At 38.1% G+C, this 27,370-nt stretch overlaps 1 protein-coding gene across 1 annotated transcript in view; it reads left to right on the top strand.

Moving 5' to 3' along the window:
• The first annotated feature begins 8,801 nt into the window (after positions 1 to 8,801).
• Positions 8,802 to 27,370, top strand: part of LOC137468726 (uncharacterized) — a 295,522-nt gene continuing 276,953 nt past the window's right edge. The window contains exon 1 of the mRNA XM_068180673.1: positions 8,802 to 8,814. The gene's annotated coding sequence lies outside the window, so the exon portion shown is untranslated. The remainder of the gene's footprint in view (positions 8,815 to 27,370) is intronic.

The following is a 27,370-nucleotide window of genomic DNA, read 5'->3' as shown; positions in this document are numbered from 1 at the left end:
TCCGCTTCTTTCCTTCCTTAAAAAAGCAGATTAGTTTCCTGTCTCCTGGCTTCCCTGTGTTTGTGAAAGTGTCTGAGAAATTACACAAGGTCCATTATTTGGAACATGCACTGGGAAGGTGGTAGCAGAACTGAAGTAATAATGAATATTGCCATAATATCTGAAATTAGGAAGCAGAAATTAGGGCGTGTGGTCAAGACACTACCTGTCTCCTATGAATACACAGCCTGGGGATGCTTTTAAATCAAAATGTAAAGACAGGAACATTTCCTTGCTTCCTTTATTCAAACACAAAGTCAGGATGTTTTGTTGTCTTTGGCCTTTTTATCTCCTCGTGTCAGAATTGCGACGGTCAACCTAAAATTTTGGATATTCTTTTTTTTCCTCGGGTAATTGTTGCAAGGAGCTAGTATATCTTCATGTCATGAATCAGAAAATCATAGAATCATTGGGGTTGGAAAAGACTTTCAAAGTAATTGAGTTCAATCTTTGACCAAACACTGACTTGTCAATTAAAGCATAGCACTAAGTGCCATGTCCAGTCATTTTCGAGCCCTTCCAGGAATGGTGAGTCCACCACTTCCCTGGGCAGTCCATTCCAATGCTTGACAACCATTTCTGTGAGGAAATTTTTCCTGATGAAGTAAAAAAAAAACCCCTCTAAAATTTGCTCTTTAAGAATTCATCTTCAGTTAAGGCTTGCTGTGGTCTTCAGTCCAGAGGTTCAGGGCCTCTTCAGGTATCTTACGCAAAATAAATAATACTGCAGTTTGAAGGAGCCAAGGGTGAGACTAAGTGATGAACAGCAACAAAATCCATGTTTGATGTCGCTGTGGAGCTCAAAGAAAAATGCAGGGCACACTTTTATGGTGCAGAGAGGAAAATAGAGGTCAGTTTAGTCATGCGTCTCTTTATATAGAGTTTTTAAAGAACATCCGCTGTCTATCCCCAGATGGTCAGTAACAAGTTGTTACCTTTATTAACTGGTCACTCAATCCCCCCATGTGTACGTGCAGAAAGACTTGTTTGTGACATATAGTTTTCATTTTTCTACCTAACAGTGTAAAAACAGTTTATACAGGTGGCCAGGGTTTTTCACAGTCCTAGAGCTCTTTCTCAGGGAAAGCAGGTTGCTTTCCACAGTCCTAGAGTTTCTCTCAAGGAAAATGAGTCAGTTTTCACTGCTGCAGGACTCTGTTCTCACAAAGAGCTGTCAGCTTTCTCACTACTTCTGTCGGCTCGAGTCAGGGTTCAGTTCTGTAAGGCCTCTGGCCTGCTGTTTCACCACCACAGTCCAGGGCTTTCTGAAAGAGGCAAGGCTTTGGCTGTATATTACACTAACCCATTACAAAACATGAAGCGCTAGCATAAGCAAAAATTCCCAGAGCAAAGAAAGCATGCTCTTAATTTCAGTACAGCCTCTTTTTATGGAAACATGTTATAAAACATAATAAGTATGATGTAAACTTTTCCTTCATGGTTAGTAATGAGATAAATATCAGAAGTTTATTTCTTTATTAGGAAAGTATTGTAACCTTTGAACATGCGACATGATGTTTGAAGCAAAAGTTATGATGAATATTCACTGGGAAGCTGATTTTTCTTTTTCTTCTTAACACACACTAGATTTAGCAGTAAATCAGTTGCTACTTCTTATTTTTCTGAAGGTAATGAAAGACTGAAGCACAGCACAGGTAAGTAGAGCTAATGTAGGGTGTGACTGAATGAATGAGGAACTTGATTCACAGTCTGGTCCTGGGCTGGTATTTTTGTGGTTCTTATACTGATATCACAATTTTTTTCAAGTTGTTTTCTTTTGATAATACTTAGGTAGGCACCAACTCCACACAAAATGGCCTCAGATTTCTCGTTGGATAGAAAATTGCAGAAATCCCTTGTGGTGATGAAGGCCAACGGCATCCTACTTTGGCTGCAAATCAAGGGAAGTGCCTTGTGGAGGCCCGTGAGCCTACTGGGAATAGGACAGTGGCAGTGCCCTGGAGGGATGCACCATAGGCTTCAGGCATTGCCCCATTGATAGGGTGAGACAGAAGGCTTCCCCCATGGTGCTCTGCAGCACTATGTTAATTTACCCCAGTTCTGTGTTCCCTATTGGCCTGTTGGCTTTCCCTACCCCTCCTCAACCTTATATGTTCATGTTCTGGAAAATTCTGCCTTCCTTGTTACCCCATTGGTTTATGTAACCCCTCCTCTCCACCCTGGCACTACCTATTGGTTTCTGCCCTTTGTACTGCCTCTGTGCCCTCAGACCATTGGCCCTGATGCCCCACTCCACCCCCTCTTTCCCCTATTGTCGTGGTTTGAAATGGAAGTGAATTCTTTCAGGAAGTTGGGTCAAACCAATCAGTGGTCAAGTTTGGATATTGGCACCTGAAGTGACCACTGAAGATAGGGGTACGCCTCTGAGAACACAGGGGGTTAAAAGCAAGAACTCCCAAGAGCTCGCTCTCTTTGGTTCCGGTCAAGGTGCTGTGCAGACCTCCCCTGCCCAGCCATGGGGCTGGGCGGGGGGAGGGGAAGCCATGCGGCCTGGTCGAGGTGAGCTGAGGGGTAGAAGGACTGGAACCAAGCCAGCTCCTGTGGACGGAAGGGTGGAGAGAAGCGGAGATGCCTTTTGTCGTTCCCCCCCACAGAGGGAAGAGACAGAGAGTCCAGACGGCACCTGTAACTTTGCCAGCGGAGGAGAAGGAGGAGGGGGGAAGGTGCCCAGCCTTGGCCTTGGGAATTGGCAGCTGGGCAGAGATTTCAGTCATCCAGGGAGTCTGAACTTTTAACTCTTTCCTGAGAAATGAAGGCTTTGTAAAATATTACTCCTCCTTGATTTGAAGTAGAAGAGAGACAGTCTGGGATCCGAGATGATGGAAGAAGAAATTCTTGAGTTGGAAGGAGATGATGGAGTGGCTTGTGGCTGGACTTTTCTTGTTAGCCATAGACTGAACCAAATTCTCCTGACAGAAGCTGCACTTAGGGGGGTGCGTTGGTGAGCCAAAAGACCTGTTTCAGTGATTACCAACAGAGGAGTGGAGAGAACAGAGGAGAGTTGAAGAAGGTGTGGAGAGGCCCTCTGTCTTCAAGGAAGAAGAAGAGGAGTAGAAGACCTCTGTTCTTGGACCCTCAGCCCCAGAGGAAAATGCGGGGGACTGTAGTCCCAAGAGGAGATGCTGAACTTTTGTCTCTTTTGGTCCATGGCAAAGCATCCTTAAAGGAGCCCTATGAGCAGTCTGTCCATGCACAGTGGTGAGAGCACTGTGACATGGAAAGGAGAGTGTCACCATGGCAGATTTTCTCTGAGCGGTTGCCATGTGTGACATGGAAACACAAGGGTGGCAATTGTGTTTCCTGGGGGGTCTGTGGCACAAGAGAGACTCCTGTCTCCCTTGAAAGATTGACTATTTGAATATCTGAAGGGTAGCAACTTGATCAGGATCCTGGGTGGTGTCTCACTGTTGAGTTTGTTTCGAAGTTAGGTGGGAAGAGGAGGGGTGTTTTGGAAGGTCTTCATCCAGGATTTAGTGTTTGTAGTTTTTATAGTAGTAGTAGTAGTAGTTTAATAAAGTTATTTTCTTTGTTATTAAGCTTGGGCCTACTCTGCTCTGTTCCTGATCACATCTCACAGCAATTATTTAGAAAAGTGCATTTTCATGGGGGTGCTGGCATCGCGCCAGTGTCAAACCATGACACCTATTTATACCCTGGACTCTCCATTGTACCTGGTCTTTTGTCCCTGGACACCTTTGGTGTGTGGCTGCAATAAACCCCATCGGAACTCAATACAGAAGACCCTTCCTGCCTTTCATTTGTCGTCTCAAGTTATCCATGGTGTGTGCGTGACTGTGTGGTTGTCTGTGTGCCTGCCTGAACGCCTTCGAAAGAAGATGCTTTTAGGAAGGTAATGACAACTCATCACCTCGCCACGCTGCTACAGTTCCCTTCACTCAATAACTGTGAGGCTTCCTCTGAAGGAATATTTTCCATCTTGGGCCCCATGGCATGAGAGAGGTAGTGACAGTCTAGGGGAAGGTTGCTCAATTAGCAGGAGGGCTGGAGTGTACTTTCTGTAAGGTGACACTGAGGGAACTGGCTTCGCTTAGCCCAAAAGGAAGTATAAAATGCTGTTAGTGTTATTGTCAACCACTTAATGGGGCCAACAGGGAGACAGAAAACTTCCTAGAAGTGAATAGTAGAAAGGCAAAAGGCAGTGGTCATAGATTTCAACTAAGAAAATACTGTTGGAAAACAAGGAAAGAAGATCTTTTCAACAAAAGAATCTAAGCCTTGGCACTGGTTGTGCAGAGCAGATGAATAATCACTGTCCTTGGCAACACTCAGGACTTGTCTGGACTAGGATCTCACTAGGAGACTCACAGGCAGCCTCTGAAGCTTGTCCTGCTTTAAGCAGGAAGTTAAACTATGTAACCTACAGAGTAAGCTTCCCAACTCAAGCTTTTTAGGATTCTTTGATCCTACACACAACACTTGTTGCTGACTGTAAAAAATATACTGTCTGGTATATACAAAGCAAATACTTAGACATCCTGGCTGGTGTGTGACTGTTTTCTACGCAAATTGGGTCCTGCCTGCAGAACTTGCTGTTCAATAGTATTTCTGGATAATTTCTGGTGCTGGGCAGATACTCTAGATTTTAGTTTGCTGATTTCTGTAGGAACCATTGTCCACTGTGTATTAATGAGGACATCAGTTTGTGAGAAGTCCTTGGAACAGGCTTGAACTTGCCTGTAGTACCCTTCTATGTGTTTTATAAAATCCCTCTCTACAGTATGGCCTTGATGCTATGATATAGTGTCCTCTCCCATCTCTATTATTGCCAATACATACATTGGCATGTGATATTTAAGAATATCCTACTGATAGATAAATATCAGTTTTCTGAATTAAAATTGTTGGAGGGATAATCCGTTTCAGAACAGACTAAGCAATTTTGAGATGATGTTGAATTATCTCCAGACTCCATTAAGGGTAAGCACAGTAAGCACACATTCTTTCCCTCAGAGAGATACCAGAAAATGAATCTTAAGCTCTTTTTCCCCACTTTTTAGCACAGTGTTCACGTGACAGTAGGTAGAAGAATGAGATAATGAAAGTCAACATTTTTGAAAGAGTTTGTGTGGATTTATAACAAAGAATGGGAAGTTAAAAAAATAGGTTTGTATTCTCAGTGTGTGGTCTTGAGGAAGTAGTTTTCTCTCTCCATCTCTCTATACAGAGAAGTATTTCTATGTGCTTTTATTTTGTAATATTCTTTATTTGTGGATTAAAAAGAGTTCTGTTTGTTAATTAAATCTTACCAAAATGACAGTAAAGATGACATTGAAAATACATAATTTTATGCATTCAGTAGAGTAATTCTTCGACATTGCATCTGGAATTTAACAGCAACTATATGCAGACAGATTTGGTTATGTGTCATTTTGCATGGCAGGGGAGGGGGAAATGTGCAGCCAAAATCAAACCCTGTAAACAGCAACAGCAGCAAGAAAAGAATAAACTGTGGAAAGATAATCGAACAGTTCTAAGCACTTTATGATGTGAGAATTGTAAAAGCTGGAAAGCAGACATTTATCTCAAATGCTCTCTCTCCTGCTGGTGTTAAACCACCTTGGTGTGGAGCTGTCTGGTTTAATTTGCACTGCAGGGAATGCCTGTTACTTCATGCATGCTGCCATAAAAATGTGTTAGTATTTAAATAACAGCACAAAGGATCTTTATATTTCCTGCTATAACAAGATCAATTTTGATAAAAAATAAAGTTTTAGCCATTCTCTTCTATCCTTATCTTGCAGCATCATTTTGCATTTAGACGTGACATCACAGCCATGTGACCTGTGGTAGTTTTGTGAGCTGCAGGACCTCAAGCCACTCCTGTGGGTTCCTGTAGAAACCTCAGTCAGCATCCTTGTTAGCATTTGGGAGCTAAACTACAATTAAACCATAAGGAATGAAGTCAAGCATTCATCTGGGTAATGCTGGCCAGCATCCTGCCAAAAGTTTCCTAAGCCTTACAAGTTTATATAAACCAGTTATTTATCAAAGAAGAGAAATGGTGAAATTAATTAGAGCCTGGTATCATGAGCCTGCATAGTGACATACAGAAGATCAGTGAAGCAAACTGTTTTGATTGTCAGACATATAATTGTGAAAGCTGATCCCCTGGGGATATCAAGTTCTCTTTAAAGATAACTAAGGGATCTGTCATTAAAAAAAAAAACAAAAAACAAAACAAAAAAAAAACTCATTTCATTTTACTGGACACATTTAATATTTGAGTTGAGATGCAGATTAAAGGCCAAGTTAAAAGCAAAATTTAACTCACAAAGCACTTTAAATCCCAGCATTTAATTGCAAATTTGGAGAAGAAACCTGAAGACAAAAACATCAATCAATTTAGCTGTTTCTTATGGTTGAACAGAACTCCAGTGACTTCTAACTAACAAACAGAAGAAAAGAATAAGTGGGTCACATCCAAATCTCAGTTCTGGCAGGTTAATTTAAGTAAAAGCTTTATGTGATGTTTTATCTAATGGAATATATGGCCTATATATAATACTTATAATAAGTATATAATGCTTTATATAATGATACTTTTTAATACTTAGGCTCTTGTTTTGTACAGATCTAAATCTCTAGGGTAAATAAGAAGGTTGGAATGGAAAAAAACTATTTATCAAACCACATTTGAAAACTAGCTTTCACTGTTCTATACTATTCTGATGACAGCCTGAATTTGTCTTTTGTTTCAGTCTGTATCTGACATCATGTTTCAACAAGCTTTGCCAGTGCTTTGGTTCTACTTACAGGAAAACTATAGCAGAAATTATTTCAAAGGCCAGAGTGGTTCAGAACTGTTAGAAAATCCCAGCTCTACTGAGAGGGGGCAACTGAGAGCCCTTTTAAAAGATTTTATTCCATTATCAGTCTTCTAGAAGGCTGAGACAGATGTAAAATTCAATGCCATTCTATGAGAAGCCAACCTATTTCCTGGTTACAATACCTTATAAATATTTTTCAGCCGATTAGCTTTTGCCACAAAATGCTGCTAATACTTCTAACACCAATCACCTATTATTTACCCCATGTGGTCTTGCTACAATGCATCTTTCACAGTTCTAATTCTCCAAAATATCTGGTCTTTTTGTAAGGTCATCATTTGTAACTTGTTTCTAGTTCAATCTCTCTCCCAGCAATGTCATCTCTATTCCATGGCCTTTCTAAGTCAGCACACATTATCTCAGAGTTTGCATACAGACATACAAGACTGTGTAAGCTTTCAGTCAGGTTTTGAGAATCCTTTACAAATCCATTTCTCGCACAGAACAACACTGATTTCTTGGAATGAAATATATATATATGTTTCTGTTAAACTTTTAAATCCTTCTCTACTCACATAACTGTTGTGAAGAGATGTTCTAAGGAGACTAGAAGGGTCTGAGCTCACAGAATCCTAGAATGGCCTGAGTTGGAAGGGATCCTGAAGACCAACTAGTTCCAACCTCTCTGCTGTGGGCAGGAACAACTTGCAGTAGACCAGGTTGCTCAGAACCCCATCCAGCTTATTCTTGAACACTTCCAGGGCTGGGGCATCTGTAACTTCCATGTGCAACCTGTTCCAGTTCCTCGCCACGCTCACAGGGAAGAATTTCTTCCTAATATCTAATTGAACCCTGTGACATTCACATTCTCTGGACAGAAAGACATAATTCTGTCTCTCAGGAGAAGCACAGAGAGAAGAAAAGAAAAAAATCTTTATCTCTGCTCCTTTGTTTTCACCATGTGGAATATAGTATAGAGATTGTTTACCTGAAGTGATTGATTGATTGGATTCTGGTGAAGGTTGTTTGGGTTCAATGACCAATCGGATCCAGCTGTGTCTCAGACTCTCAGCAGAGAGTCACAAGTTTGAGTTAGGTAAGTAAGAAGTATGTAGAGTAGTATAGCATCTTTTTAAATAGTATATTAATGTAATATAGTATAGTTTTAATAAAGCAAGTATTCAGCATTCCAAAACCTTCTGATCTGGAGCCAGACATCATCATTTCTTCCCCGATCTGGGGTTCACCGCACTTTTTGCTATAGAACCCTACTGTTAGTTTGGAGATATTCTGCCTTGTCCTGTCACTACAGGCCCTGGCAAATAGTCTCTCTCCATCTTTACTGTAGGCTCCCTTCAGGTACTGGAAGGCCACAATTAGGTCACCTCAAAGCCCTTTCTTTTCCAGGCTGAACATCCCAATTCCCTCAGACTTTCTTTACAGGAGAAGAGCTCCAGTGATCATGATCAGTAACTGAAAGTTTGTTCACAAGATGGTGTTCACTAACAGAAAATAAATTATTCCTGAGATTTCCAGGCAGTTTGTAGGCCAAAAGAGATGCATCAATTGTCAGAAATTATTTTAAGTTCCTTGGTTACAAGTGTTGTGTTGAATTTATTGTTGAAGATTTCATGTAATCTTTTTCATGTAATCTTTTCACAAAAATGCTTAAAATGAAGTTGTGTATTTATTTGCAGTGATGTATCTCCCCTGCTGTCAATGGACTCTTAATATCATCAAGAGGTAGGACAGATGGGTCTTCTGGTGTAAACAAAATGTGTTAGACCTTGTAAACCAAATTTGAGCTAAGACTCACAGCCTTCTTTGAACTTACACTGTCTGCCGTTCCAACCAATTTAATCACCAGAAGTTCAGAATCTCAGCAGTTTGCAACAGTCAAGGGGAATTATAGAATGACTAATGACCTGTGTAAATTTTACCTGTGTACTGTGTGTTATTTTGGTTAGTCACACTTAAAAATAACAGTGATAAAATACTAATATTTACAAATGAACATTTACAAGGAAAATGGACTGTTTGTGTTGTTAGAGGTTAGCTTGCAGTGTAGTGTAAGCCAAAAAGGAACTTTGACTCTTGTCCATGCAAATAGTAAAAAGCAAAATTTTTTGAGCTGAAAAACAGTAATAGAAAGAAAGCAAGAAGGACTTAAACAGTGGTTTATTTACTTTCCAACTGAGGTTTATTTCTGTCAATGCTGTGAGATGTAAAAATCTCTTCGGTCACAGGTAATGGATGTAGAAATCTATAAGCACTTCTAAGACACATATTTTAAAGAAAGCCATAAGATATCTCATAGAAAACAGACAAGACTCAGTTGAAACAGTAAAAATTACTTTCTACATAATTTTCCTAACAGACAGCTTTCTCTTTAACAGTATCTCCAACCATCTATGTTTCCTAAAGGTTTATTAGAGAATTCCTCAGGAACATAGATGTTCATGCTGTAAGAACCATCTCTGGTTTAACCATTCAGCAGATGAGTTGGCCTTTTTATATAGAAAAATATTATTAGCAGCACTTAATCACTAATTCTAACCTGTCTCATTTGCAGACATAGGTGAGAAGCCTGAGAAGGGTTAAAAGTTTCATGACATTCTAAGAATTCGAAAGGTAATGAAGGATAAATACGAAATGGCAGAGATTTTCAGTCTATCTGAAGCATCCAACTAAGGCAATGTTGATTGATGGCTTCTTTAGATGTGACTTCTGCATTTTCTGTGCAGAAATACTACCTACATGTCCAATTCTTTGATTGCATTCAGCAGTAGAAATGTACAAGTTCAGGAATCTCTTTACCTGTGTACTGGTCTATGAAATCAGGGTGACTTCTTTGTGGTAGAATATGCAGTTTAAAGTATGAAAAATAAAACCAATATTTGCTTTGTACTTGGAGTTAAATATTGTTTATACCCTTAGGGAAGAGAATTATAGTAATTCTAAGGTGTAAATATGACCTTGTTGAAATGAACAAGAGCAGGGGTGTAGAGGTCTCTCTTCACCGCTGTTGCCTAGTAGTCCCCTTATCTTCCATTGCTGTACTAAAAGGTGGCTTTACTGTGGATTTGGATGAATTACAAGCTGGTGGAACTTGTCTGTGTAACAAATACCAGTTGCAATTCAGTGAAATTACACAGGCTTCTACTTACGTTCACACAAGCTTTCTCTCTAGAACTGGGTTTGCTGACTTGAGACCTAATTTCTTTACTGCTACCATTAATTTTGCTGGTGACTTACAGAGCCTGTACTGTCACTTGGATGTCATAAATTTACATTTTAACAAAAATTAAACTGAGAACAGATAAGTGAAGTATCTTGACACTAAAAGTGACTCCAGTGTTTGAGAGTGTTAGAGCAGTTTTGCTGACCATTTGAACCAATAGTTTTCAAAACAGAGAAGAACCAAAACCTTTGTGTTCAAATTTTAAATCAAGCGCACAGCACTGAAATCACACATACTGACTAAGAAAAGACATTAGAGTAATTACAAAGAGTGCTACCAACTTCTTCTGAGACAGACTCATGGGTTTATTTAGGTTGGAAAGGACCTTTGAGATCATTGAGACCAGCTTTTGACCTAACACTGCCAAGTCCATCAATAAACCAAGTCCCTAAGTGCCACATCTACATGTTTTAAATACCTCCACATTTGGTGACTCAAACCCTTCCCTGGGTAGCCTGTACCAATGCTCGACCACCCTTTCAGTGAGGGCATATTTCCTAATATTTAATCTAAACCTCCTATGATTTAGAGGTAATTTTCTTTTGTCCTATTGCTTGTTGCTTGGGAGAAGGCACTGACTCTGTCCTTATTCCCCTCAGTCTCCCATTCTCCAGGCTAAAGCACCCCAGTTCAAAAGCTAGACTGCTTTCCTGCAATGTCTCTTTGATAAAACTTTTAAATAGTTTAGGACGAGAACTCATTTTTCCCTTAATAGAAAGGAATGCCTTGCTGATGATGATAAGAATCATGGACTTTCTGGTCATGTGGATAGAGAGGTTTCTTTTCTTCATCATCATGCATTTCTAACTAGTTGGGTGAAGAGTCTCCAATACTCATATTGATGATTAGTCTGACACTGAAGACGTTCTCTTGCACATCAAGAGTTTGTAGATCGCAGGCATTAACTTTCATTCTTTCTATTCCTAATTATCTGCTCAAATCAGTAGATTATTTATCATACTTAACCTGAAGCCTACACTCCTATTTTTCTCATCCTTCAGGGATTTTAAAGGTCCCTGAAGGTCTCTATAGAGTCTGCTATTACTAAAAATGGATCTTTCTGTGAGGTGACAAAGTACATTCTCTTTAATAAATAAGTTGTTCAAATTATTTCACATTACTTACAGCACAAAAGCACTTGCATGTGCAGTTACCACATCACTAGTAACCTGTGTAGTTTATATTCCTTTGAATCCTTTATAAAATTTCCATGTGGCTCAAATCAGATATTATTGAACAGAGATTATCTCTTGTTGGTCAGACCATAATGCTAATAACACCAAAATTGTGGGTTTGATCCAAGTATGGGCCATTTACTTAAGAGTTGAACTTGATCCTTGTGTGTCCCTTCCAACTCAGAATATTATCTGATTCTATGATAAATCTGTGATTTAACTGGATTAAACCTGTTGAATACACATGAGTTCCCTTCTCTGAGTAGAACTAATTGATGAAAAATCAGTTTCTACTGTTTTGAGATATTTTTCTCCAGCCATTCTGAAATGTCACAGCCTTCCTATGCATGTTATGGCTTTGTCAGTCAACTAAATGGTCATGACTATGAGATCACTTAAGATGAACACTGCTAGTCCTTTTAATAATTAGATTAAGTAGAGTTTTCTGAAATTCAGACATTGTCTTGGTTTGAAAAGATAGGTGTCTGCTAAGGAAAGCAGGACCCTCTCTTGAAATGGAAAATGTAAACCCCCTCCCTCCAAATTATTATAATTTTGAAACTAAGGGGCTCTCAGGCACAGATATGGGAGTAGGATATGGGAGTCTTTTATTATAAAAAATTAAAATAAAAATGCAGTAATACAAAACAATACTGACAGAGTCAGAATATGACCTGACACCCTGTTGGTCACAGTGTTGGTAGCAGCCTGAGTAAATGGTGGCTGCAGTCCTCATTGAGTGACAAATGTGGTTTTGTTGAAGCAATGATCCTGTAGAAGGGTGTAGTTTTCCTCTGAAGGTCTGGTGGTGGTGTAGATGGGCCTGATCTTCCTCTGGAATCTAGTGGAAAAGAAAGTTGCTCTTCTGGGAATTTAGTGGGAAAAGGCTGCTTGTGGTGTTCCAAATCTTAGATTATATTCAGGTAGGAATGTTTGGCTCTTCCTTCTTGGTGGGTCATCTCACAATGGGAAGATGTAATTTTATCAGTCATGCAGTGAGACTCAATGGCCCATTAACAGAAGATATTTCCTGGAGGGAGGATTAGTTGTGGAAGAGATAAAGGAAAATATGCCCCACCTGGTTTTAACAGGTGGCTCAATTAACAGAAGATAACTGCCCCACCTATAACAGATGGCAATAGAATACATACCCCCAGCCACATTTCCCATTTGCAACCTAAGACAGACATTCATTTTACTTATAATGTTTGCAATTGGAAATTAATTTTAAAGGAGAAGGTGTTTCACCTACAATCTTGCAAGAACTTTGCATTGGGTAATAGTTTGAATTTAGTCTTTGCATATGTGAACGAACTATGATAACTTCTTTCAAGCTGCTCTGGTTTGATTTGCACTATGTCTCAAATTCAAAATTAAGGAACCATTTATTCACCTACTAGACTTTTAACTTCACTTTTTGAAAAAAGGTCTTGGGGGAAGACTTGTTTGCTGTGTTTTTTTCTTCTTCCTTACAGTTTATATCAACTGAGAATCTATTTTGTGATTCAAACCTTCTATCAACAAATATAGCTGATAGAAATCAGATAGTTCCTGTCTATAACTTCAGAGGTAATGATTTGCTGTTGGTCAAAATGCTTTTGAAGGATTCTTCAAACATCTACAGTACATACTTCTGTTACTTTATTTTACTTACTAAAAATAGTTCTGTAATTACATTGGATGTCTGGGTGTTCAGCTGAACAACCTTTGGAGGATTTTTTTTGCACACATCTACAATAATCCTGTCTGAAATCAATAACATATGAACATAAATATATGAGAGTGTGTATGTGTGCACATGCATACATAGGTAGATGGTTGTATTTATTTACAAAATAGGAAAAGAAAAAATCTTGTAAAACCAGTTAGGATTTTCTCTTGCTCTTTTCTCTGAGAAAAAACTACAACTTTCCTTGATGTGATAAAATTACTCTTTTGAAGATGTAGGTATCCAAAAGTGGTTTTGGCATGTTCTGCTTATCCTGGAGGATTTGTGGGTGGATTGATATTTCCTCATTGACTCTCAATCTGTTCACAGTTCAGGACTATTAGAGGGGTCTGTGAGGACAGAACTGTAAAGGACACATCAGAAACAGGAATTTATTGCAAACTTCCTGTTTCCAGTACACTTTCAGTATGATCAGTCACTGTGGGACATGCAATTAAGCACTGCTAAAAAAATTGTCAACTGACTGTTCCTGGATGAGAAATATTTACTGTCCAGATTTATGGCATAGTGGAGATATCTGATGTCCCGATCTTGTATTATAGCTACATGCATCTAAAAGGAGGTGACAGTTATTTTCTTGTCTTAGAAAAATGAGAGCTAAAAAACACTGCAGTAGTTAATGCTGTATCCTTGGTACCAACATAATTGAAAAGAAAATGCCTGAAATTTTGCTCCCATAATCACCTATCCCCCTTTGCAAACAAAACCAAGTTCTCTTGGAGTGTATTTGGACAGATGAAAACTGTATTTAACAGAAGCAGAGGAGAAAATCAACAAATGACAGATAGGGGACTTGTACTTTATGGTTATTATATCCTTCATTTGGTGGAAGATGAGTAACTCAGAAGTTACATAATCCTCTATGCTGTGCTAGAAAAGACTTTTTTTCCCCTGAGACTCTTTACTCTGAATGTGTAATGACTTGAAGCTTGCTGGCTCATCAGCCACATGTGATATAAAATATATCTCTGTCTCGGCAGAACTATTGTTCCACAAGTACTGTTTTTCTGTTTGTTCCCTTTTTTAAAACCCCCGTGAAAAGGAAGTTAATAAATCCCTCTCTTTGCAAGTGGATATAAGAATAGCTCAGTATTCCATCCCCATCTTTTCATTTTCATCCAAGGTGACACATTCACCTCCATCTTTTCTTCATTTTCCTTTCTCTTGTATTCCTCTACCACAGCATTCTGACATGCCTATCTTGCAAGCAACCAGGTCCAATTATGGTTTTGTCTTATGGAAACCTGAATCTCAAAGTACTGTACTGACAGAACCTAGTTAAACAATGCTGTGCCTCCCAGTGGCTTTTGCTAGATTAAAATATAAATTCATGCCATATAATTAACTGCAGCCATATTGACACATTCATATGTATCATAAAAGCAGCTCAGCTGCAGCAGTGGCACTTGGTAACCTGAAGAGGCAGAGTGTAATTACTGAAATTTGGGCTGGACACTGAGTTACCTCTGAATCTGTGAGAAGTATTAGAAAATCATGAATGAATATAAGCACCCATGGCTTCTAATTCTGATAGTTCTTTGCTTCTGACTAATTACTTAATTTAAAAAAAAGGTTTCAGTTATGGATTTTCATTCACATTATTATAAATAAATTGTATTTCTGTTGCTTTAGCAGGTGAGGGGAGCACACCTTTTGTTTTACTTCTCTGAATTTTCTGAGTGCTCTTGTATGATTTGAATTTTTAAGTTTTGAAAAAAGCTAAAACTTTTCTTACAGAGTTAATATTTTCTGATATTGAAGTAGTATGTATAGGTGATTTTACTCAAAATATTTTGTTAAGGAACTTTTTGTTGCAGTAGGAATTTTTTTTTCAATTGACTGTTTTTGTCTCTCTGTATATTTGTGTGCTTCTTCTTCACTACATATTTTTCTCTCCATGCATTTAATTTTCATAAGAGATTACCTGAAAATGCACACGTGGATTGATTTTCAAGTTAATCAGCTTTCATTCCTATCAATATTTTAACAAAAAAAGATATGTTTTCTTAGCTATTTCCCTTTGTATGTCTTTGCAAACAGTTAAGGATATGAACTTGAATTAGTATCCAAACATATATAGACCAATTCTGTCACAGATGTACAATGCATGAAAAGTTTAAGATGGGGAAACAGTATTTGCAACCTTTGATAACCAAGCTGTGTGCAACACTGAACTGAGATTAGGGAATAGGCCAACAACAATATTAACCCTCTGTTTATGCAGAATTCCATTACAGTTAATTAGATTTCGTATTCACATGATGTTATAGAGCCAGGGATTTTGAAAGGCAGTGTGTTAAGAGAATGGATTTGGAAATAGGTGCTCTCTACTTCTAAGAACTCTTGCCAGAATCCTTCTGTGAAGCATTGAGCAAAATTTAAAGCACTAATAATTTTCCTCCTTCCAGGTAATTTTTTTAGTTGTGTGTGTATGTATCTTAATATCACTGGATGCTTTAATAAATATCCTTTCATTCATTAGAAGATAAAAAATAGACTTTTGTTAGATTGTGCACTAAGGCCATGAATCTTTAGGACAAGGTTCTTTCTTTGCTATTCAAAGATTTCTAGGACTGTCAGATAGTGGATGGGCCTGTGGTGGGTTAACCCTGGCAGAATGCCAGGTGCCACCAAGGGTGCTCTATCGCCCCTCCTCAACTGGACAGGGAGAGTAAATACAGCAAAAGGTTTGTGGGTTGAGATCAGGACATGGAGTGTTCCCTTACCAGTCACTGTCATGGGCAAAAGTCTCAACTTGGGGAGCATAGTTTATTACCAATCAAATCAGAGTAGAATAATGAGAAATAAATGCAAATCTTAAAACACCATCCCTTATACCTCCCTCCTCCCTGGACTCAACTTCATTCCTGGGTTTTTACCTCTTCCTAGCAGCACAGGGAGATGGGGAACGGGGGCTGCAGTCAATTCATCACATGTTGTCTCTACCACTCCTTTCTTCTCAGTGTGAGGACTCCTCACAGCCTTTATCTGTTCCAGCATTGGGTCCCAACCATTGGAGACAGTCCTCTATGAACTTCTCTAATGTGAGTCCTTCCCACAGGTTACAGTCCTTCAAAAACAGGCTGCTTCAGAGTGGGTCTCCTGTGGGGTCACAAATCCTGCTGGCAAATCAGATTCCAATGTGGACTTCTCTCTCTGAGGGACCTCAATTTCTGCCAGGAGCCTGCTCTGGCATGAGCTTTCCAGAGGGTCTCATGAGGGTAAATAGTAACTTCCAGTTCCTTGGTATTATGCTATTCTCCTTTTGAAGGGTATATGCCTTTTTCATTAGGATGAATTAAGCAGAGCCTCTCGGAAAGAGCATCAGTAAGAATCCCTTCAATCTACTGGAAGTATATCCTTTGTTCTTTGTTTCATGATGGGAAAGTCAAAGCTACCATTTAGATTATGAAATCTACACATTTGATATAATCCCATGGTATGGCACTTCTAATTTTTTTGTGATATGCTTTCTCTTCTATGTCTCATCAGAATAAACTGTAAACCCTTCAAATTTAATACATGGACAGCAGAGGTGCTCAGTGAACTGTGATAAAGTAACACAACCTTCTTGGGTCCAATCTGCATACATTTTTAAAATCTAATTGCAACACTATTAAAATGTTCAGAAGATTTGTTTATTTTTATGTACTTAGATCACATATTTAAATAAATTTAAATATTTTAAATAAAAAGGCCCTTATAACCTAATAAATGCTAAGTAAGAAAAAATTCTAATAGTCTAAGTGCTTGTTAAAAAAAAAGGTAATATTCTCATTTCAATCCAAGGTTTTTAGAAAGGGATCTAATGCAAAATATGTGTTAATCAATTTAAAAATGCATTCAGAAATCATGATGATAAAATTAAGGCAGAATGACTAGTAGAAGAATGCCTAAATTATTCAGTTTCAAGACTGGCATTAAGTTGCATATGTATTTAAACATATGCTTCATGTCATTCTACTTTTGAACTGAAAGATAATTGCCTTTTACATTTTAGGCAAATTATACTTGAAAACTAATGATGTCATAAAAATCTATTTCTGTGTCAGTTTGGCGCTACAAGTTGAATGTGTGCCCAGACTTTAACAAGGCAGCAAAATGCATTGCTGATTGTACCAAGGAAAGAAAGTGTCTTGTGATGTGGAAATCTTTAGGGCCCAATGAAGAGAAGATCTGGGCTCTTTAGGCTGAATCTCAGCTGTATTTCTCTTGAATGGAAACCTCTGCAAGTGTCTACAATACTAGGAGATGTTTACTGAAGGGAAAGGATGGGACACTTGTACAACTGAAATGGCCTAAAGCAGTACTATTTACATAGGTTTATACTTCCTGAAGGAGATGATCCTTGATACAAAGGAGGAATGACTGAAGCAGCATGAATTCAGGCAAAAATGCTTGTTCTTATTCTTGATATGATAATAAAATGTCAGGAGAATTTCCTACTGTTTTAACTGTAACTTCACTGTTATATTAAAAATCTTACACTTTTATTTTTACTTTTTTGTCCGAAGTGTCCTTGGATGACTAACCTTGAGTCCCAAGTGATTTTGATCAGTGAGAACACCCTGACAAGAACCTTGAGAGTTGCTGGGCAATGCATTCCATGCCAAAGCTATGTGGTCAATGAGACGACATAAAACAGGAGCTTGCTTAATTGTTGCATATAGGTAAAACCTTACAAAATACAGGCCTTGTGACCCTTGTAAAATCATGGCTCAGGCCTGCTACTTTGCCTAAGAAGAAGAGAACTGTGGGAAAGTGACTCAGCTGAATTAGAGGTAGAAAAACAAGTTATATAACCATTATGTGTTCACATTGTGGTTTATGGTGGTTGGTTGAATTATGTTTGTTGTGCTTAAATGGAATGTAATTGGTAATGGCCTAACTGCTTAAAAAGGCCTGGTTTGTGCAATAAACCTCTCTCTTGCACCTGCCTGGGGACTATGCGTTGCTTGGCTTTGTAACACATGTGCTTTCCTGCATGTTTTGTAAGCTGGATATTAATAAAACCTCTACACTTAGAGGCTGTTTTGAAACTTAAGCACTTAGACCTCCTCTCCCAGTTTGGAGACCAGTCAGGTATAGATTTGCTAAAGAGATGACCTGGGACAGGGCTCCTCATATTTGCTTCTTTTTTTGCAATACAGCTGCAGCTATGCAGATGTGAAGCCTTGCCCTTCTCCTTATTTCTGACTGGATCTGAAAGTTGGTACCCAAATTGTATTTAGAGACCTTGTATGATGTAGGATATGGGGTAATAATTATTAAAGTGGTTCATGCTTATGCTCACCAGAAGGTCCTGTGGGAAAAGCTCAGCTGCAGGCTGGATGGTTGAAAGTCGGTTGTGGGGTGAGTGAGGAGAGAGTCAATTGAGTGATGGTTGGAAGTGAGATTGTGATTGGCTGGAGAAATGTGTGGACAAGTGTATGAGCAGGAAGCAGATTGGATTATGTGCCCCATGGACAGCAGCACTGCAGCTGAGCCAGCCAATGGGTGCCTTCTTTCTGTTAAATTCTGCTTAGTCTCAGGCTGGTTTCAGTTATGTCAGGTTGAGATTAAAGGGGCTGATTTTTATAATAAAGTGATCTCCTTCAGATGCATAAAGGGGTCCATGTCACTTTGTTCCCCACTGCTACAGTATCATTACTGCATTGATGCCACAGGAAATTTTCTGAATGGCATGACTGTGAAAGAAAATATCATCCATGTAAGAAGTAGTCAAAAATCTTGCAATAGGTAGCAATTCAACAGGAAATTAAAACCTTTACATTCAAGTTTATTGATAGAACTGTTCCTTTCTTTAGACTGTAAACAGGCTTTTGGATATTGCTTTTTCCTGCAATATATTCATTGTTGGAAAGAAAAGAGAAAAATTTAATAGTCCATTTGATCCATAAAGTATAGTCAAAGATCTAGGAAAGAGGGCTGTAAGAGATCTTCCAAGCTGAAAAATGTAATTTATTACCTAATAGCAATTATGTTTTAAAACCTTTCCATAAACGTATCTTCAAAAAAAATTTTTCTTGCCACCATTACTCTATCAAAACTTAAAAATAAGCTTCAGAGACTTAGAAAACTTCAAATCAAGCTCAAAATATTCCTTTATCAGTAGACTTATTTCTTCAGGTTTTTAGGTTTGTTCCTATATGCCTAGAGATTTATAGGAGGCAAACTGCTGTAATATATGCTTAATGCATGATCTCATGCTGCTGATCACCCTTCCACCCTCTTCTACACTATTATTGGATTTGGGTAAATGAAATAATTTTGCTAAATTTTATGAAATGTTCATAAGAAAAAGTGCTGTTTGATGTCTAAAAATGAGCAGACGTATTTTCCAAATACCTATTTTCCAAATTTTGGAAAATTTTCCAAATCTTCCTCATCCGACAAAATGGAAGAACAACAGATTTTAGTGTTGCCAAGGTACAGATATTAGAATATTTTTGCAAACCAAAAACCACTTTGATTTTCCATTCTTGGGACATGTATGTCTATGCGTATATGTTCTTGTCACTTACATAAACATGTCTTCTTACTAAAGCCTGAATGCTTTACATATTTTTTCTATTATGTCTTATCAGAGTAAATTCTAAAATCCACTTAAAAATATGAACAGTGAAAAGAATGACATATTTTATGTGTGAAAAGTGCTGAATAAGGAAAACCAGGAAGTTCTTGGTTTGTTAGGATCTAGTACCTTAGTAAAAATTAAATTAGTTAAACTTTGTCATCTACAACTCTTTCTTTTATTTGATAACCAGTGTTTTTTCCCTTTTTCACTTTGTACTTTTTTTCTTTCAACTTTATTAATTCTCTCAGAAGCAAGCTGGCTTGTGAATTTCCCACTACAAATAGGAACAGAAATACCAAAAGGCACTTTTTGATTAATGTCTCTCATAGATCCTATTTTGTACAGATGAAGGCTGAGTGAAAAAAGAAAGTGAGAGATCATAGAAAAATCCTTAGAGAACAGATGCAAAGTCCTGAATTAAGATAGAACTGAAACACTTTGAAAATCCAGAAATGTTCATGGATTTGTCATTAGGGTGATGAACATATAAAAAACTTTCTATGACTTTCTCTGCATCCCCAGAGAATGCAGATATAATGATTATTAGTATCATTTTATAAGGAATTTTTCAGGTGAGCCCAGATAGGTAGGATGATCTTGCTGAATCACCTGAGTGCAGATCTGCCTGTGGTTACCACTGTTGTAACAGAAGTTGTGAACTGGAGAATCTGCTGGTGTAAAAACCTATTAGCTGAAAGTGCAGGTCTGGCTGTAAACTTTGGATCTCTGTCACCATGAAGACAGGAGATCCTGAGAATAAAATCACCATACCCTTAGCTACATTATACTTCTGGACACATGTAGGGACACACCTGCTTTATGTCATCACTGGAAAGCCTATCCTTGGCAATCTATCTTGCAATCCCATCTAAGCAACTGTGCTAACTTCAGTGACTCTGTACATTTAAAACAAAATTTTTTTTCTACTAAATAAATTAGAGCTGTACATTTTATTTAATTATTTAATACACTAGATTTCCCTAAGGTGATTAATTCTCTTCTTACTGCCTAGATTTTTTTAGATCAAGGCTTTTTTATTACTCATTGTTCACTGATAAATTTTTACATTTTCATGTAGTTTTAAGCATTTAGAAACACCAGAGAGAAAAATACAAAGCTAAACTGGTACAGAGTCTCTGAGTACATAATGAATAACTACCTGATACAAATTCTGTAATGGGTGAGGGTAAAGGCTACATAAACTTTTACTGAAGCAAGCCTTCATTGCTCAGGTAACTATGAAATCTTTTTTGCTTTTTTGGGTTGGGTTGTAGTGAGGATGGTTCTATACTCTGTGGTTTTACAGTTTGCTTGGGTAGGCTCTAAAGCATGAAATCTATTAAAATATTAAAAATTATTAATTATTAAATTGAAGTTGATTACAATAAGATTAAATGTCTCTGCTGTCTTTCTAGATTAAGATGCAATCAAAGCTTTAAAGTTTTCAATGCTTCAGTGTCATTTAAAACTGAGTTAAGTCCCATTTGTCAAAGAAGTCACAATGTCTCTGCCTTTGGGGAACTGTAATATTTTGCCATGATTGTTAATCTTTGTTTCACAGTTTATAGTTATCTCTGACAAAAGTATTCCAGCAGCCTTTCTGCATGAAAATCAGCATGAAGCCTTTTCACTGAAGTGCCAATCAGTTCATTGCTCTTGCACCTGCATAATGTTGAATGGAAAGCAGATAAATTACTTTGTGTATTTGTTATTTTATCTGAACTGAAATAATGAAGAATACTTGGCTTGTTTTAATGGACTGAATAAAATTTAAAAATTCTTTCTAAGTATGTCAAACACTGGAAAGGTTGGTTGGAGTTTTTTTTTTTTTGTTTGTTTGTTTGTTTGTTTGTTTTGGTTTTTGTTTTGGTTTTCCCCACCTTTATTTTATCCAGTGAAATAATACATTGCCATGCATTGTTATATTTTCAGATATGTGCCAGTGGTGATTTTAAACTGAAATTGCATACCTTCATTTATTTTTGATTTCCATGAATCGTTTTTTGTGTTCAAGACAACAGAATGCTATTTGATGTCAGTTCATATGAAACATAAAGCATATAGGAATGATTTGGATTTTTCAAAAAAACATCATTGTCTTGATTTTGGCTGGGATAGAGTTGATTTTCTTCTTGGTAGCCATACAGTGCTTTGTTTAGGATTCAGTATGAGAATGATGTTGATAATACACAGAAGTTTTGGCTGTTGCTGAGAAGTTTTTTATCCTAAGTCAAGGACTTCATGGTCTGCCAGTGGGCAGGTGCACAAGAAGCTGGGAGGGAGCACTGCACAAGAAGCTGGGAGGGAGCACTGCTGGGACAGCTGATCAGAACTGGCCCAAGGGATATTCCACACCATAGAATGTCACGTCCAATAGAAAAATGGGGACAGTTGGCCAGGAGGAGCCAATCCGTGCTGAGGGATGTGCTGGGCATGGTTAGCAGGTGATGAGAAACTCTATTGTCACTTGTCTTTTTTGAGTTTTCTCTTTCTCTCTATTCCCCTCTCCTGTTGTAACAACATTATTATTATTAGTAGTAGTAGTGTTATCATTATTATAATATTTTAATTTGTTTCAAATAATAAATCTTGCTTTTTTTTTTTTTTTTTTGTCCCATCCAACAAGGGAAGGGAGGGATGTGAGTGAGCAGCTGTATGGTACATAACTTCCAGCTGGAGTTAAATCAGAACAAAGAGTTTTTGTTCTTATTACAGATACATTACTTCAGCTACATCTTTAACCTTTATTCTTCTGTCAAATATATCACTTTCAAGTTATCTTCAATTTAGCAACACAGGAGACATGAATAATGAGAAGAGTTTGTTTGCATACTTCCTCACTTTCAAAAAAAACCTAACTTTATAACTTTTAATTGTACTTGATGTCTCTTTAATACTGAAATTGAAGAATTGTCAAATGAAACATCAAAAAACAAGACTGTCCATGAAAATGCCTGGTGATATCAATAAATTTAGGAAATACAAATGAAAGCACTTTTATTTGCTTGCTTATAGTACTTTTATATGCAATTTAACACTCAGGAGAGATTTATGGTTTGCTCTGGGAACATAACTGCTTTTTGTAGAGAAGGACAGGATTTTGCACTGTAAGACAAAGATCATTAAAAGTGTGACTGTCTTGGAAATAGTTTTCTGGTGGAAATATAAGCTTTTGATTGTGTTTACTTACAGAATCAAAGTAAAAATATATGGTCACTTTCTGAATTTTCAACTGTGTACAAAATAATAATAAATGCTAGTGAGGCAGAGAAATGTAAATTGATGACTTTCTTCAAATACTTCCTGCTACACAGTATACAATAAATTTCAAAAAAATGTGGGTGTTTAAAAGGTAAAGCAGCATTACAGCTAGTCTAACAAATTTCACTGCAGGCTGCACAAGAAGGAAAAGTTTTCATTTGTTTATATTAAATAGAACTGGGGATATTTACTTATACCTATGCTCTTGTCTTTGTGCTTACAGTAACACAGTGTTTGTTTAGGGAGTCTGGGTAGGATTACTTGGACCTTTCCATGCTTTCTAAAATATTGGGTCTTCAAAGATGCCCAGTGACTGCACATGAATTTGTCAAACTCTTATAACTGTAAAATGATAAATAGACAGCAAAGGAATTATGAGATGTGCAAAGGCAGAAGCTTCTCAAACAGAAGCATTGTACAAGAGTAACTGACCTACACCATAAGCAGCAATTTAATTTGCACTGAGCATTTTGCATCAGGAGATGTTTATTGTATATCTGCCTGCCTAATCATCATTGCAGCCATCAGATCTGGCTTATCCATCTTTACTAGGGCATTACCATTTGTATAAATAGGGAATAAAAACAAATTGTCTTTTTCTGGAAGCATACAAAAATCACACCAAAACTAAGGCTGGGTGGTTGAGTTTCAGGATCTGTGCAAACACCTGTTTACGTAGATTCATTTGAGGGCCTGACATAGCTAAACAAAAAAGCCATTTGTATTTCCTTTTTAAACCCCTGTCTCCCCAGGGACAGCCATTCTATGAAAGTTTTTTATACTACCTCTGACCTTTGTGGAAGAAGTGCATGTAATGTCCCCTTTATCACGGGGTCAGTTTGTAAAGTCAGAATAGCATTCCAAATTGCAAACAGCATAAGAAAAGTGAGAGTTTCATTCCAGGGGCTTGTGTTCCTTTTTTTTTTTTTTTTTTTCTGAGTGCTAGGCAAGGCCAGTTGTTACCACTTGTTTCCCAAAGATAAAGAGGATCCTTTCTAAACTACAGAGGCAATGACAAAGGTAATGACTGCTTTAGAAACCTTCCTACACTCAGTATGCAGAAGAATTGTTTCCTCTGCTTACAATATTCAGTGTGAATATTAAATTCAGAGAAAAGAACAAAGTCCTGTCCAGGGAAAGGAACAACACCTGTCAGTAGTACAGGCTGAGGACCGACACAATGGGAAGGAACATCTCTGTGGAAGGCCCGGAGATGATGTCAAGCTGAGCAAAAGTCTGCAGTGGATCCCGGCAGCAATAAAGGCCAAGAGCATCCTGAGCTCTATTAACAGCAGCACAGCCACTAGACTGACGGAAGTAAGTATCCCTCTTTACTGTGCACTCATTAGATGGCATGGGAGACCACATTGCCCTGCTTTGGGCCATCCAGCACAAGAAACACACAGATCATCCAGCTTAGCAGAAGGTAGCCAAACTGGTCATGCTGGAGTATTTTTCCTGGGAGAAGAGGCTCAGGGGTCTGAGCTTTTTCAGCCTGGGAAAGACTCAATAGCCTTCTTTCTATACCTGCAAGGAGGTTATTAAGAAGACAAAACTGGCTTTTCACATCAGTATGTGGGAGGAAAATGTCTCACAATGGGCTTAAACTGAAACAAAAGAGTTTCAATCTGGGTACAAGAAAACTTCTTATACATGAGAACAGGCAAGTGGCAGAGTAGGCTGTCCAGAGAAGTTTTGCAGCTTCTATCCTTGGAGGATTTTGGGACTAGACTAGATAAACCCTTGGAAACCTTGCCTGAGCTCAGAGCTGACCTTGCTGATCCAGAAGTTGGACTATAGACCTTCTGGAATCCTTTTCAATCTGAATTATCTTAGAATCCTTCCAAAATATCCAGTGAATTAATACCCTTGTTTATCCAGTTCTGATGAGTTGTGTTTATTTCAGCTGGGGAAATAGTTCCATTTCTGTCATTTTAACTTACTTATTGAAGTAATGGAATGTTCCAATATGGATAAATTTTTATTACTCTGCCAACTTCACTCATTCACTGAAGTAGCAAAAGTGAAAGGAAATTAGGCTGTGCCTCAGCACATTTTACCACTTAGAAATAGTGGTATAGCAGATCTATAGAGGATGCAGGTGGTGGTAAGGATCTGACATAATTCTACAATGACTTCAGGGATTTTAATTTACATCTGGCTTAGTATGACCCTGTGGACTGAATGTCCTTCATCTGACATAGATGAGATTGTGGTACAGTTTCATCTGAAAGTTATACTATTTGTGTGCTCAAAGACAACATCACAATGTAAACAGGAATGTTAGAAGCTGGGATGATCAGGTGGTTCTTTCCAAATGTGCGCTCCTGACCCAAACTAATATATTAATATGGATGTACTCATAGTTATTCTTATGTTTTGAACACTCACTTCAGTAAATAATAAAATAGATTGATGGTAATACTTTATAAATACCTTGTCAGAAATGGGCATTTCAAACAAAACAATCATGTAATATTGTATGGTACTGCGAATGTTCATGCTCAAATGCTTAGAGGTCATAGTGGATCACATTAGTTCTGTAATCCTAAGAGGTACAGCAATCACTTCTTAAAGGAGCATGATCCAGTAGTTACTATAAAGCAGGGTCATATTCCTTGCATCCTTATTCTAGATTCTCAGCGTAACTCACAAAATCAGAACTCTTAGGATTTACTCTGGATTTGGCCAGCATAGGCGTTGATGTAAACTGTGTATTGAAGCAAGCCTGCTTATTACGTTTAAAAGCCACGTTTTGTGGGGTTGGTGGTCAGAAACAGGGACAAAACACACACATCAGAGCTCCATCTGACAAACAGTGTGTTTTATTGTTGACAGCTTTCTTACATAGGGAGTTCAAAACGCCCGGGTCTCAACTGCCGGTTGGTCTGATCCCCGCACAGCTCAGCTCCTGACCAATGAGATGTCTGCAGCCCAGGATGGAATGTATTTGGTGAAGTCCCTGTGTAGATTTAAATCCAGCCTATCCTTGCCCACCCAGGGACTCCAATGCCACATCTGCTCTGAAGATAAAATCTAGGATGGATGACATTTCATAGCTGTAGGAAAGACAGCCACAATGGATTGCCTTTGCTCCTCAAAGTTAAATTCCTTTGGATGATAAGTAATTGCTTTGGTAACTAGCACTTCTCTGAGCCATCGTAGCGCACATCCATCATTCCTACTGGTGAGTTACACATCTAACTGGGTGCATATAGCTGAGAAGGTCAAATGCTGTTAAAACTGCCTTGCCCAGCTGGATTAATAGGAAGCCTTCCCTTGTATATCAAGGGTCAGGACATGAGGTACAAATCTTCTACTGAGACATGATAAGGAATAACAAACATTTGTCATACAACAAAACAAAAAAAGAACAAAAGAAAAAAAGAGATAATATAATCAAGGCAGTGAATGTCACCCAATACCATGCTAGGTTTGTAAATTCTTATCAGATTAAAATATTTAAAAAGGAATAGCCTTTCCAGAATGAAACCTTCTGTTATTCAGAGATTTAACCATTGTTAAAGAAACCCAAATGTAAAGCCTTTTCTAATCACTGCAGAGGATTTAAACCTTAGTTTTGAGTAATCAATGGAAATTTCTCTGTTGCCATTTATTTTTAATCAGAGCACAGTCATATAAAAATGTTAATTAAGATGTAGGTTTCTACTCAACTTTCTATCTTGCTTAGAAGGAGAAATGCATCAATAAAAAATATTGGCATGGATAAATGAACAGGTTGGTAGAAAAAGAACATTATCATTTATTTGAATGATGAGTATTCCTGTTCTGAAAGCATCTTTGCTGAAGGCAAACTTTTAATATATTTAAAGTTACTATCCAAGTAGAGAAGAAAACTGTTCCCTGGAGAAAATGAAGCTGTCTGAAATATATTTAGGCACAATGAAGTAAACAAAATGGACCTATGGCAGCATGTTAGAGCTCCTGATGATGTGCATCTCTTCTGAGGTACTTTACTTCAGGCTGGTGAAAGTATTGATGACATGATGTGAAGCAACACAGGATTCTGATATCAGTGGATTTACACTATCTAAAGATCAGGCCTATATGGTAGCACATTGTCTTTAAGAAACATGATGCTGGACATGGATAAGAGCTCGACAGCCTAGGAAACTGCATTTCATTTATATAATGATCACAGTACCCATTCAGTCAGCCTGTGGGTGTGCCTGGCTGCAGCATCAGCTAAAGGGCTTCCTTCCTTCGTTTCCTTCTTGCGCCCCATTTGGCTTCTCTGTTGTGCTGATGTAACTGTGGTATGAAGCAAGTCTGGGGACAAATGCTTTTGAAAATTAAGAAGGAAATAGTGGGATTATTCCCTGCCTTTGATGGATCACTGTTTGATCTGACATTTGCAACAGACCTGCCCAGTGACTCTGCTACTCTCCACCAGCTGGAGGGTGTGCTGTGTTGAAGCTGTGGTAGGAGGAAGGAATGGGACCAGTAACTCCACTGAACCTTTGCTAGTGTTGAAACTAACCTGCAGACCTGCTTGTGATTTCTTCCCCTTCTCATCCA

Source organism: Anomalospiza imberbis, chromosome 2 (genome assembly GCF_031753505.1).
Source record: "Anomalospiza imberbis isolate Cuckoo-Finch-1a 21T00152 chromosome 2, ASM3175350v1, whole genome shotgun sequence".
In the NCBI taxonomy this organism is placed as follows: domain Eukaryota; kingdom Metazoa; phylum Chordata; class Aves; order Passeriformes; family Viduidae; genus Anomalospiza; species Anomalospiza imberbis.
Note: the sequence above shows the minus strand (reverse complement) of the source record. Positions and strands in the feature narration are given on the sequence as shown.